Source organism: Triplophysa rosa, linkage group LG2 (genome assembly GCF_024868665.1).
Source record: "Triplophysa rosa linkage group LG2, Trosa_1v2, whole genome shotgun sequence".
Lineage (NCBI taxonomy): Eukaryota > Metazoa > Chordata > Actinopteri > Cypriniformes > Nemacheilidae > Triplophysa > Triplophysa rosa.
The window spans coordinates 18,367,484-18,380,174 of NC_079891.1; positions in this window are offsets into that span (position 1 = coordinate 18,367,484).

Sequence of the window (12,691 nt, forward strand, 5' to 3'; positions counted from 1 at the left end):
TAATTTTACGATCATTTCTTAAAGTGAGTACGTGTGATTCACAGAACGAACGTACGAACACCAAACGCGTGTACGCCTCTCTATCAGATGTGAAATCTATAAATCACAAATGATCGTGAAATTGCGCACAGTTTAAGTTTCAGGTCTCCGCCTTTTAATGATGTCTAAATGATGTCATGAAAAGTGAAAGTGCGCTATATGGGGAGGCTGCAGAACTGAAGCAGGCAGTTTAACACCCGAGGTAGTTTTACGCCCCTGTTGTTCCTTATTTGCCCAGTAGGGGGAGTTGAACGACAAAATAAAATATTTGTAACCGAATCAAACTGTTAAACAAAAATGTAATTATGTATGTGTAAGATTAAAAGTAAATAAATAAACTAAACTGAAACTGGAAGTGCTTCTGGACCAGTCAAATTAACTATGGTAAAAGTGTAGTAACCATGTTTTATTGTTGTTGTTGTATTGGTGACTTTTGGCAAAACCAATCTTACCTCCTGAATAGGCAGGTTTAAGACAGAAGTGGTGTCTAATTTGTCAGGGTGTAAGTGTTCAATAATAATTTTCGTTTATCAAAAAATGTTTATATGCGTTAATCATTACGTTGTTCAAATCTTCGCTCCTGAGACCATGAAAGCGGAGGTAACCTTAGGCATCTATGACACGTGATATCTGTTACTATTGTCAGCGCTAAGATGAATAAACGAATCGCATTTTTCTGTGTGGGGTCGTTTCACGCATGAGGTGTGTCTGAATTCGAGTAAACATTTCATTCCCTACATTTGTTCACTACTTTTTACTCGCAAATTGTAAATGAATTCTGATTTTGAGTGTACATCGCTCACTCATATTTCCCATGACACAACGCGAATAAACCGTCTGATTAGAATCAGCTGGAGGACAGTGACCGTTAATGCCACGAATGAACGTTTATACACTATTGTGTTTGTACTTGTTGACAGTTATTTTCTACTTTTTGAGAATAAACAGATTAAATGAATGTTATATACAGCAGTGTTTAAACGTAATAAATGTAATAGTAAATAAACGTGGAAAACATTTGTTTTGTTCTATTTATTACAAACTGATAGCCATTTTGGTAAAAACTTAACAATTTTACGAAACAATCCATAAAGCCACACTGGGTTTTGACTAGAAGGAATATACATGACCTCCACTGCTCACTCATGTAATCAACTGCGTTGAAAACGGTTGATTACATTTTATTTATTTATTGTAAGGTTAGGTTTAGGGTTGGGGTGGGTGTATGCACATCTATATTAATGTAATAGTATTGAAATGATATTGTAAGTTATTGTCGAAGCACCGACTGTTTCAAATGACTTACACAAGGCCGTCACAAACATAGGTATAAAATCTAGATGCCGCATTGAAGTGCTCCAGGCACGTAGACGTGTCCGCCATCTTGGAACGGCCCAGTGACGTCGCTCACTGTTTGCAAGAATGGCCCCGCACTGCCACAGTCAGCTTCGTATTGAGGCTCGGACCGTTCCAATATGGCGGACTACTTACGTATAGATGCCCGTAGAAACAGATGCTAATGCGGAATCTAGTTTTTATATCTGTGAGTAATATTATACATTTCATACCTCAAGCACAACATTTATTACCAAAACATTCACTCAGTACTTCTTTCTTACCTTCTAGAAAGGAGCCATGACGTGACTTCCGGTTTATCGCACACTGAATGACGTTGGGGTGTACGGAATTCTGGGATAAGTAGTTCGTTTGCTGGAGAACTCGCTTGAATTTCGTCGTGGATGGGCGTAAGAAATGTATTAAATGTGCCCGTGAATATATATGGTACAACAGAGGTGTTTAATAAACAGATGTTTAGTATGTACTGTGGTGTTTAATTAATGTAAAATAAAATAAAAAAATCAATCAAATCATGGTTATTGTAGTTTCTGCCAAATTGCCATAGTTAATAATAAATAAATAAATGTTTAAATAAATGTTTTGAGGAGTTTCATCAGAAACTGTAATTAGAAAGGTGAACCTTTAATCTTTGAGGAATTTTTTTACAGAACATTGGAGAAAAAATATATTTGTGATATAACAGTATGCTCATGCAGAGTTCTATGATACATGTGCATTTAAATATGGAGACAGTACCAAAGCAAGGTAACCATAGAAGCAGTAGGAATTCCTTGTCCTGCTATGAGATAAATAGACATTTAAAATGGTAAAAATTTAAAATTATAAACGCGCACACACACACACACGGTTTCCATGTTTTATGTGGGCTATAGACATTATGAATTATACTGTACAAACTGTATATTCTTGCCTCTAAGTCTCGCCTTACCCCTAAACCCAACACTAACATAAATCTTCCAGCATTTTATACATTTACAAATAAACATCACTTAGTTTGATTTATAACCACCTTTGGAGGTTTTGAGATCACTTTAGCGATGTCATCACTAAAATGGATATTCTGGATTACTGTTGTAGTCTGAAGTGAATATGGATCAAGAGAAAGCTCAGTGCATGTGAAGTCAAGGTCCACAAGAGCAACCAAAAGTCATAAAAGATCAAGATCGTGCATACAATAACTTTTTTATTTCTAAATTATAATGATTATAAAGTTTACACATGTAAACAAAGACATCAAAAACACACTTTTATTTTCTAAAGGCTGGTCACACATCTCAAGCTTTTCAACAGAACACTTGTGACACATATGCAAGTGACAGTACATGCTCACAATGTTACCTGGACAATTACATATCTAGAATGGATTTTAATGTCAAAAGAATGGATGTCAAAAACATTTCTGTACTCATGTTTCTTTTACAGATGTCCCTTTTAGCCCAGAGTAGGTGCCTGATGGTCCTGTCAATCATCTTCCAAGTGTATTTAAGCAGCCGCCTACCTTTCTCTTACCTCAGCTTTCCCGGCATCCCTCCATCACCACGATTCCTCCCATGCGACTTCTAAGACATCAAACAAAATTAGTTTACCATCATTATTATTTTCATTAAGTCCAAATTGCTTTGTATTTTTTGTACACTACACTGACAGGTGAACTCGTGAATGTTCTATTCAACAGGCAATAGATTTTATTCATTTTAGCAGAAAAACAGTAAAGAAATGACATTGAAAAATGATGAAGAAATATCTGTTTTTATTTTCTATATTAAAAAATACACGAGTTATGGTACATGCAGTGATCAGTGCAGAATCCCGTTACCTTCTGCTTGACACCGGCATCTGAGAATCTGGGATGAGCATCCAGTCAAACTAGAGCTAGGTCTGTCATACTCGGGTGTCCCAGATGAAAACAAGACAAGCTTATTAGTGTACAGAGTATATTTACACATACGTAAAAATGACACAATATGACAAATGTTTGTGTTTGATTCCTGACCAACTAAAATGGCATAAACATGACCAACACTGTCAGAAAAAAGTACAATCATTTTCTGTACATAATCAAATGTACTTTTTGGGGTACACTATTGCACCTAAGGACCTATTGTGTACCTTTGAATGTACAGTTGAATGTTTAGTACCACTAGAATTGAACTGGTACACAATAGATCCTTAAGGCACACAAATAGGTCCCTAGGGTGCAATAATATACCAACATTTTATGGGCTGCATACCCATAAGGGAACAAAAAGGAACCCCAACGACAGAAAAGGTACGGCTTTGTACTCTTTTTTTTTTTGACAGTGTACTTAGGTACCACCTAAATCATTCCCTGTCCCCTATCTAGTGCACTATATGCCATTCAAAAAAGTAAATATGTGAACATGTGCCTGATTTCAGACTCTTCAGCGGTTTTTTATAATGTAGGAGGTAGGACGCTTATTCTAGTGAGCTTTTGAGAGCAGAAATTCTTTTATTGGTGTTTTTTTGCTGGTCGTTTATTTGATGGACATCAATGGACTCTGTGCACAAGCGTAGTGACGAACGTCAGATGTTGTCAGAAGTTGGGATATCAGTTTCCGGTTTACCTTCGCACCGCTATTTCTTAAAGGGGTCGTATGGCGGAAGTACGTGTTTTTCTGTGTTTTTGGTGTGTTATAAGTTGCCCATGCATGTATTAGACACGTAAAATTGCACAAATGAAAGTGTGGGAACAAAAGATGCATTCTATCTAAAAGCGAATGCTCACCCAGACCTGCCTGAAACGCCTCGTGTAACCACACCCTGGCGAATCTACGTAACTTCGTAACATGATTTGACTAAGACCGCCCAAATCTACACGTAGTTAAGGTGGGCGTAATTGTAAATCTCATTGTATCGCCTGTCAGTACAATTGCTTTGGAACCTGATGTTCCGAATATGGTAAGAGGCGTTACATTTCCGTGAAATGCTTGCAGTATTTGACCAATCACTACACACTGGTTAACTGGCCAATCATAGCACACCTCTCTTTTCAGAGCCATGAGCTTTGTAAAAAATCAGCACGTTTCAGAGAGGCAGGGCCAGAGGAGATACAAACATGCACGGTATGTGGAAAATACAAAGTTTTTTAAACTTTAAATGGTGTATACACATTGCGTTACATTTAAAACAAACAATAATATTCGTTTTAGCCGTGCAATATGACTCCTTTAACATAGCTTAACAACAACTGGGAAAAAACACATTTCTGTCAAAATTTACATTTAATAAGCACTAACTGCTGACAAAAGAGCCCTCATTCCACTGATTAGATACACGCTTTCTCCTCCATAGAGGTCCATTATAAGGAAACAGCTCAGCTTAAGGCGGCGACAAACGGAGAACTCAAAACTTTTCAGATATCATGCTGATGGTTGATATTGGCGATAGAAAACATTTAATTTTTGTTTTCCCCATCGCATTTTTGGGAGAACTATCCCTTTTTTAGAAATACCCACATGGGCGATGCGAAAGTAAACAAGAAACCGATATCCTGACAACATGGGAAGTTCGCCGCCACACTTATGCACAGAATCCATGGGCTGCATTTCAGGTAACTTTAGCTGCAAACAGAACAAACAGAGATTTAGTATAATAAACAGCACTTTTTAAATTTAAGATATTGTTGTAAAATTAATGTTTAGGGGTCTCATATCACTGTACCAGTGAGCTGAAGATGTCAGATGTAGTCTTATTGTCTTTACAGCAGAGTGCATAAATAGTCAAATCTCAGCCTGCCGCCTGTCTTCTGACTCTGCTGAAATGCTGTTAGAAATAAATCAATAAAGTAGTAAATAATAGTAAATAAATGACACACCTGAATAGCAAAAACAACTTTTTCATAAATTTGTTCTAAATTTTACTAACAAAGTGGTATTGCTCCGGGAACAAAACAGAGTAGATAAATGACACACCTGTTCATACAATGATTGATATCAAAAAATAGGATTTTAAAACAGGTTCCCAAACAATAAAAGAGCACTGATACTTTCGTCAGATAGAACAAAATATAACAACTTAGCAAATGTGGATGACTCAAAAATGAATTTGGCTGGAACAAGCGGCTTGCATGGGTTAAATGGGGTCACTCTATGAACCGAGTTAGACCCGAAATCATGATCCCTAAAATAGAAGAAAGAGTGTAAGTACCAATTCTGCAAGCATTCAAGCACTTATAAATGGATGATTATTTTGTTCAACTCACTCAGGAACGGGAGATGGGGTCGCTGTGGCAGAGGGCTTTGAAGACAGATGTAGCCCATCGAGCAGCTCACATAAATGTTCAAGTTAAGGTTAATTTTGTTTACTCAAATTAAAACTTTGAAAACGTCTCTGTTCATTGAAATCAAATAAAACATTGACCTAAAAATTACGGGGAAAAACTTAACCAAAGGAAAAATTTAAATGTTGCCTCAAAAATAAATTGAAATGAGTTTAAAGCACTAAAATTATAATAATAAGCAAAAACTAAAATAGAAATTAATTAATATTATATAGCAACATAAAAATAAACAAATAAATTATAAAACGACAAAAGCATATACCAAAATTGCTTAAGCTTTAACTAAAATTAACATAAAAACTAAAGATCTAAAAATAAAAGCTAATTAAAAAAAATAATAAAACTAAATAAAACTAAATTGAAAACTATAACTAAAACTCTGAGTGTGTCTGTCTCCCGTGTGTCCTTCATTTCCTGCCTCTTTGAAACATCGCCTAAGAACAAATCACAAATCAAAACCTGTTCATCCAATGACTTATATACAAAATTAGACCAAAAATTGATCATTTAAAACAGATTTAAAAATGAAAGAGCATTGACAGTGTTGAGAAGATTAGAGGAGACTATAATAACTTACTGTTTTTAGTTTTCCTCATCCTTTTTACTTTCTTAGCAGCCTTTGAAGCTCTCCAAGATGTACTGGACCCATCTCCGACATTATCCTCCGTCTTTAAGGCAGCGCCCTGACCCCTACAAATATCAGTACTTTAAGTTATTTTAATGTTCAAACACATAGATTGCTGTGTATAAATTGAGAGGATTTTTTAACTCACTCAGATGGAGAAGGTGTTGCTGTGAGGTCTTCTGTCTCAGGGCGCTCCATGGACCCTTCTTGCCCACTCATCTGAGAGTCAGAGTTCAGCTTTTGTCCGAAACCTGTTAACAACAAATCAGAGTAGATAAATGACACAATTGTTCATCCAATGATTGATTTAAAAACTGTTTAAAACAATAGAAGAGCATTGATAGTTTTGGTCAGATGGAACAAAATATAACAACTTACCAAATGTGGGTGAGAATTCGAAGAAAAATGTAGCTGGACGAAGAGGCTTCAAGCTGTTAAATGGGCCAGAGGAGTTCGCCACTAAATGATGAAGCCTAAAAAATATGAGGATGAGTAATGTAAGTATAATTTCTGCATAGATTCAATCACTTATAAATTGAGAAATGTTTTGTTCAACTCACTCAGCAACATATGGTGTGGCCCAGGCAGGAGCCTTTGGAGACAGATGCAAGTCATCCAGACGCTGACAAAGATGTTCCATTTCTGCTTAAAACAAATCAGAAATTAAAACAAGTAAAAGTAAGATTCTCAAAACAGTTTCAAACAATAAAAGAGCATTGATACTGTTGGTCAGAAATAATACAAAATATAACAACTTACCAGATATGGGTGACTCATAAATAAACGTAGCTGGTTGTAGAGGCCTTTGTCTGTTAAATGGGCCAGAGGATTTCGCCGCCAAATGATGAAGCCTAAAAAATATGAGAATGAGTCCTGTAAGTACCATTTCTGCATATATTCAAGCATTTATAAATTGAGAAATGTTTTGTCCAACTCACTGAGGAGCAGAAGATGGTGTGGCCCAGGCAGGGAACTTGGGAGACAGATGCAAGTCAACCAGACGCTGACATAGATGTTCCATTTCTGTTAAAAACAAATCAGAAATCAAAACCTGTTCATCCAATGACTGATATCTTTAAATACAAAACCATAAAACACATAAACGTAAGATTCTCAAAACAGTTTTAAACAACAAAAGAGCATTGATACTGTTGGTCAGAGATAATACAGAATATAACAACTTACCAGATATGGGTGACTCATAAATAAATGTGGCTGGTTGTAGAGGCCTTTGCCTGTTAAATGGCCCAGAGGATTTCGCAACTAAATGATGAAGCCTAAAAAGTGTGAGAATGTGTCCTGTAAGTAACAATTCTGCATATATTCAAGCATTTATAAACTGAAAAATGTTTAGTTCAACTCACTCAGGAACAGAAGATGGTGTGGCTGGGGGCTTGGGAGACAGATGCAAGTCATCCAGACGCTGACATAAATGTTCCATTTCTGTTAAAAACAAATCAGAAATCAAAACCTGTTCATCCAATGACTGATTGTTCATCCAATGACTGATATCTTTCAATACAAAACAATAAAACAAGTCTAAATTTCACTAACACACTAAGGAACATGATACAAAAAGTATGATTCTCAAAACCGTATTAAACAATAAAAGAGCATTGAACTGTTGCGAGGCGTATTAAGACCTCATGGTGCCCCTGGGCAACAGCCCCAGAGGTGCCCCCCCATCACCACCCACACGCAGAATCCACTCATTAAAAGATTTATATATTAAAAGATTTATAAGAATGAAACTCAGCAATTTACAATATACTATTTTACAAGAATTAACATTAACATGACACTTTTGTAGAATAGAACACAAAAAACAACTCTTTTCATAAGTATTTTTAACAATTAGGCCTACTGTAGTTAAGGGGCACCTGCTTTCTGTTGTAACGTTACATTTCAGGTTTTGATGTAGTGAAAAAAAATCACTAACATTTTTTTAACAGGTGTAAATGTTGTGCGTGCCACAAAGTGGGGGTACAGGGACACACACACACACACACACACACACACACATATATATAGTTTGCATGTATTCACATTAGGGGGACAATGGAACAATGTACAGATCTTCAGGACATTGGGATTTTAATTCACCAAAGTGGCATTCACCAGATTACAATGTATAGCAAGGTTATTCAAATAACATGAAACGTTATTGTTACTATTTTAACTGCTATACAGCTATTCAAACGCTCTTTTTAAGTACAGTATGTGTATATTCTTCTTACTAAACGATCACATAAAGTACTAAGATAAAAGTGTACTCCACTAAAAAGGACACTATGAATTGATTGCTATAGTGATGACACCGTTCTTCACTTTCACTTTAAAACCCAGGTTTGGACCTTAAATAGTGGCCTTACATCCACGTATTATTAGCATACATTATCGGCACTATAACATCTTATTTCTGACGCATGCCATGTATATATACATTTATTAATCAGTGCTAATCCCCGCATTTTTAGTCTCCGCTACGTAATGCTGCATCGATCCCGCTTCCATCTGTTCGAAGATTAAAGTGTATACGAAAGACAACTCGCCTCATAGCAGTCACTTGTGATTGGCTGAATGTTAATTCACTCAAATCTATGTAACTAACCAGATAACATGGGCGGGAATGTTGGCGGAGGTGTGTCGAAAAAGTGCGGAGGACAGAACCATTTTTATCTAAAGTGGGGGTATTCCCACACATGGTGCCACGCCTATTTAGCGCAGACGCGTGACTTAAGTCTTAAAAAACAAGTGCTTATGTACATTTATAAAAAAATATTTTGTATTGTGGGTTTAATTGGTGCCCGTAAAGTCTTGGTGCCCCTGGGCACTCGCCCAATTGCCCATATGGTTAATCCGCCTCTGACTGTTGGTCAGATAGAACAAAATAAAACAATTTACCAGATGAGGATGATGATTTAAAAATAAATGTCGCTGGCTGTAGAGGCCTCATTCTGTTAAATTGGGTCACTCTATGAAGCCTAAAAAATACGAGGATGAGCACTGTAAGTATCATTTCTGCATAGATTCAAGCACTTATAAATGGAGAATTATTTTGTTCAACTCACTCAGGAACGGGAGATGGTGTGGCTGTGGCAAAGGGATTTGAAGGGCAGTCACTTCTTGCCTCTGCGGTAAATCAGCTAAGAACAAATCACAAATCAAAACCTGTTCATCCAGTGACCCATATAAAACATTTAACCAAAAATAAAGAGCATTGAGTGCTGAGCAGATTAGAAAAGAGTATAATAACTTACTTTTTTTCGTTTTCGTCATCCTTCTTTTTGTTTTCTTAACCGCCTTAGAAGCTCTAGGAGATGCACTGGAAACATCTTGGACATGATCCAATGGCTCTAAGGCAGCGCCCTGACCCCTAAAAATATCAGTACTTTAAGTTATTTTAAGGTTCAAGCACTTAGGTTGCGGTGTATAAATTGAGAGGATTTGTTAACTCACTCAGATGGAGAAGGTGATTCTCTGGGCTCTTCTATCTCAGGGGTCTCCATGGACACTTCTTGCCCACTCATCTGGGAGTCAGTCTTCTGTGTTGGTCCAAAATCTGTTGAGAACAAATCAGAGAAGATAAATGACACACCTGTTCATCCAACGATTGATAGCAAAACTGTTTTAAACAATAAAAGAGCATTGATACTGTTGCTCAGATAGAACTAAATACAACAACTTATCAAATAGTTGTGGGGGCAGTTGTGGCCTAATGGTTAGAGAGTCGGACTCATAACCAGAAGGTTGCCGGTTCGATTCCCAGGGCCGGTGGGTAACAACTGAGGTGCCCTTGAGCAAGGCACCTTACCCCTACTTGCTCCCCGGGGCTGAGTGATAGCATGCCCACTGCTCCGGGGTGTGTCATGCTTCGTGTGTTCACTACTCTCTGGATGGGTTAAATGCAGAGGTCACATTTCGTTGCCTTGTACATGTGCAATGACAATAAATTGAATCTAATCTAATCTAATCATATCGATGGCGGATGGCAGCAAAACAAAATACTGATAAAAATACCAGAGAGTTCGCCACTAAATGATGAAAGCTAAAAAATATGAGATGAAGTAAATGTAAGATCATTCCTGCACACATTCAATTACTTAAATTGAAAAAAGTTGTCAACTCACTCAAGAACAGAGACTGTGTGGCTGGCAAAGCATGGAAGTATGGAAAGTGAGGGAAGGAAACAAGTGAAATGGCTCCTCTTGCTATATATAAAGCAAAGCCTCTTTAGAAGGAAAGCCTGCAACAACCTTTAACCAAAACCGCGTAACGGCTACTGCTAATGCCGGTACAGTGAGGGAAATAAGTATTTGATCCCCTGCTGATTTTGTAAGTTTGCCTACTTACAAACAAATGAAGGGTCTATAATTTTTATGGTGGGTTTATTTTAACTGATAGACACAGAATATTTAAAAAAATCAGGGGAAAAAAATGTTATATAAAGGTTATAAATTGATTTGCATTTCAGTCAGTGAAATAAGTATTTGATCCCCAAGCAAAACATAACTTTGTACTTTGTGGAGAAACCCTTGTTGGCAAGCACAGAGGTCAGACATTTCTGATAGTTGGTCACCAGGTTTGCACATGTGTCCGGATACATTTAGTCCACTCCTCTGTCAATCTTTAAGGTTTCTTGGCTGTCGCTCAGCAAATTGGAGTTTTAGCCTCCTTCACAGAGGTTCTATAGGACTAGGGTCTAGAGACTGGCTAGGACATTTAATGTGCTTCTCCTTAAGCCACTATTTGGTTGTCTTGGCAATATGTTTTGCGTCTTTGTCATGTTAAAGGCTCATCCATGACCCATCTTCAGTGACCTAGTTAAGGGGAGGAGGTTCTCGTCCAAGATTTTACGGTACATGGGCCCGTCCCTCAGCCCCTCAATGCGGTGAAGTCATCCTGTATACCTGTAGCAGAGAAAAAGCCCTAAAGCAGAATGTTTCCAACACTGTGCTTCTCTGTAGACATGATGTTCTTGGGCTCATAGTCAGCATTTCTCTCCCTCCAAACACAGGAGTCCATTTTGGTCTCACAGCAGTGCCAGCACTTTCGCCAAAGCCTTTTCTGAATCATTTTTATGTTCATTGTCAAACTTAAGACGAGCCAGGCGGGCCTTCTTGGGCAGGAGGACCTTGCGGGTGCTTCAGGATTTCAGTCTACTGTGGCATAGCGTGTTACCAATGTGTTACCAATGTTTTGCTTGCTAACTGTGTTCCCAACTGTCTTGAAATCATTAACAGGCTTCTTCCGTGTAGTTCTGGGCTGATCTTTAACATTTCTCATGATCATCTTTACCCCATTGGGGAAATATTGCAGGGAGCTCCAGAACAAGGGCATTTGATAGTTATTTTGTATATCTTCTATTTCCAAATAATCACACCAACAGTTGTCTCCTTCTCACCAAGCTTCTGTCTGTAGCCTATTCAAGGTTTGTGCAGGTCTCCAATCTTGTCGCTGACATCCTTTAAAACCTATTTGGTCTGGACCATGGTGTTGGAGAGGTTGAACTGGAAGATACAGATTCTGTTGGCAGGCATCTTTTATATACATAACAAGCTGATTTAGGAGTACTTTCTTAAAGTGACAGGACTAATCTGTGGTCCATATAGGCACATAACCAATCTGTGGAGCCAGAATTCTTGCTAGTTGGTAGGGGATCAAATACTTATTTCACTGACTGAAATGCAAATCAATTTATAACCTTTATATAACATTTTTTTCCCCTGATTTTTTTTAATATTCTGTGTCTATCAGTTAAAATAAACCCACCATAAAAATTATAGACCCTTCATTTGTTTGTAAGTAGGCAAACTTACAAAATCAGCAGGGGATCAAATACTTATTTCCCTGCACGTAAATGACACACCTGTTCATCCAATGATTGATATCTTTAAATACAGATCCATAAAAACAAGTTGTTCTAAATTTCACAAAAACACTAAGAAACATGCTACTAAAACAGTTTTAAAAATGAAAGAGCATTGATAGTGTTGAGCTGATTAAATAAGAAATATATTAACTTACTATTTCTCATTTTCCTCATCCTCCTTTTGGCCTTATTCGAAATCTTGGATGTGTCCACTACATCTCCTGGAGCTAAAAACAAGTGGCTCTAAGATTCAGTAACACACTTAGAAACATGCTACCAAAAGTAAGATTCTTAAAACAGTTTCAAAAATAAAATAGCATTGATATGTTTGGTCCGATGTCATTGCATACAAATTAATTTTTCCTTTACCTGTTTCTGGAACAGCAGCAGCTGCTGGAGGTTCCTGGGACTCAGATTTTGTCTGAACTTTCATATCCAGTGTCTCTGTAGAACTCTCCAGCCTAAAAATACAAGCACTGTAAGTTTTGTTTCTGCA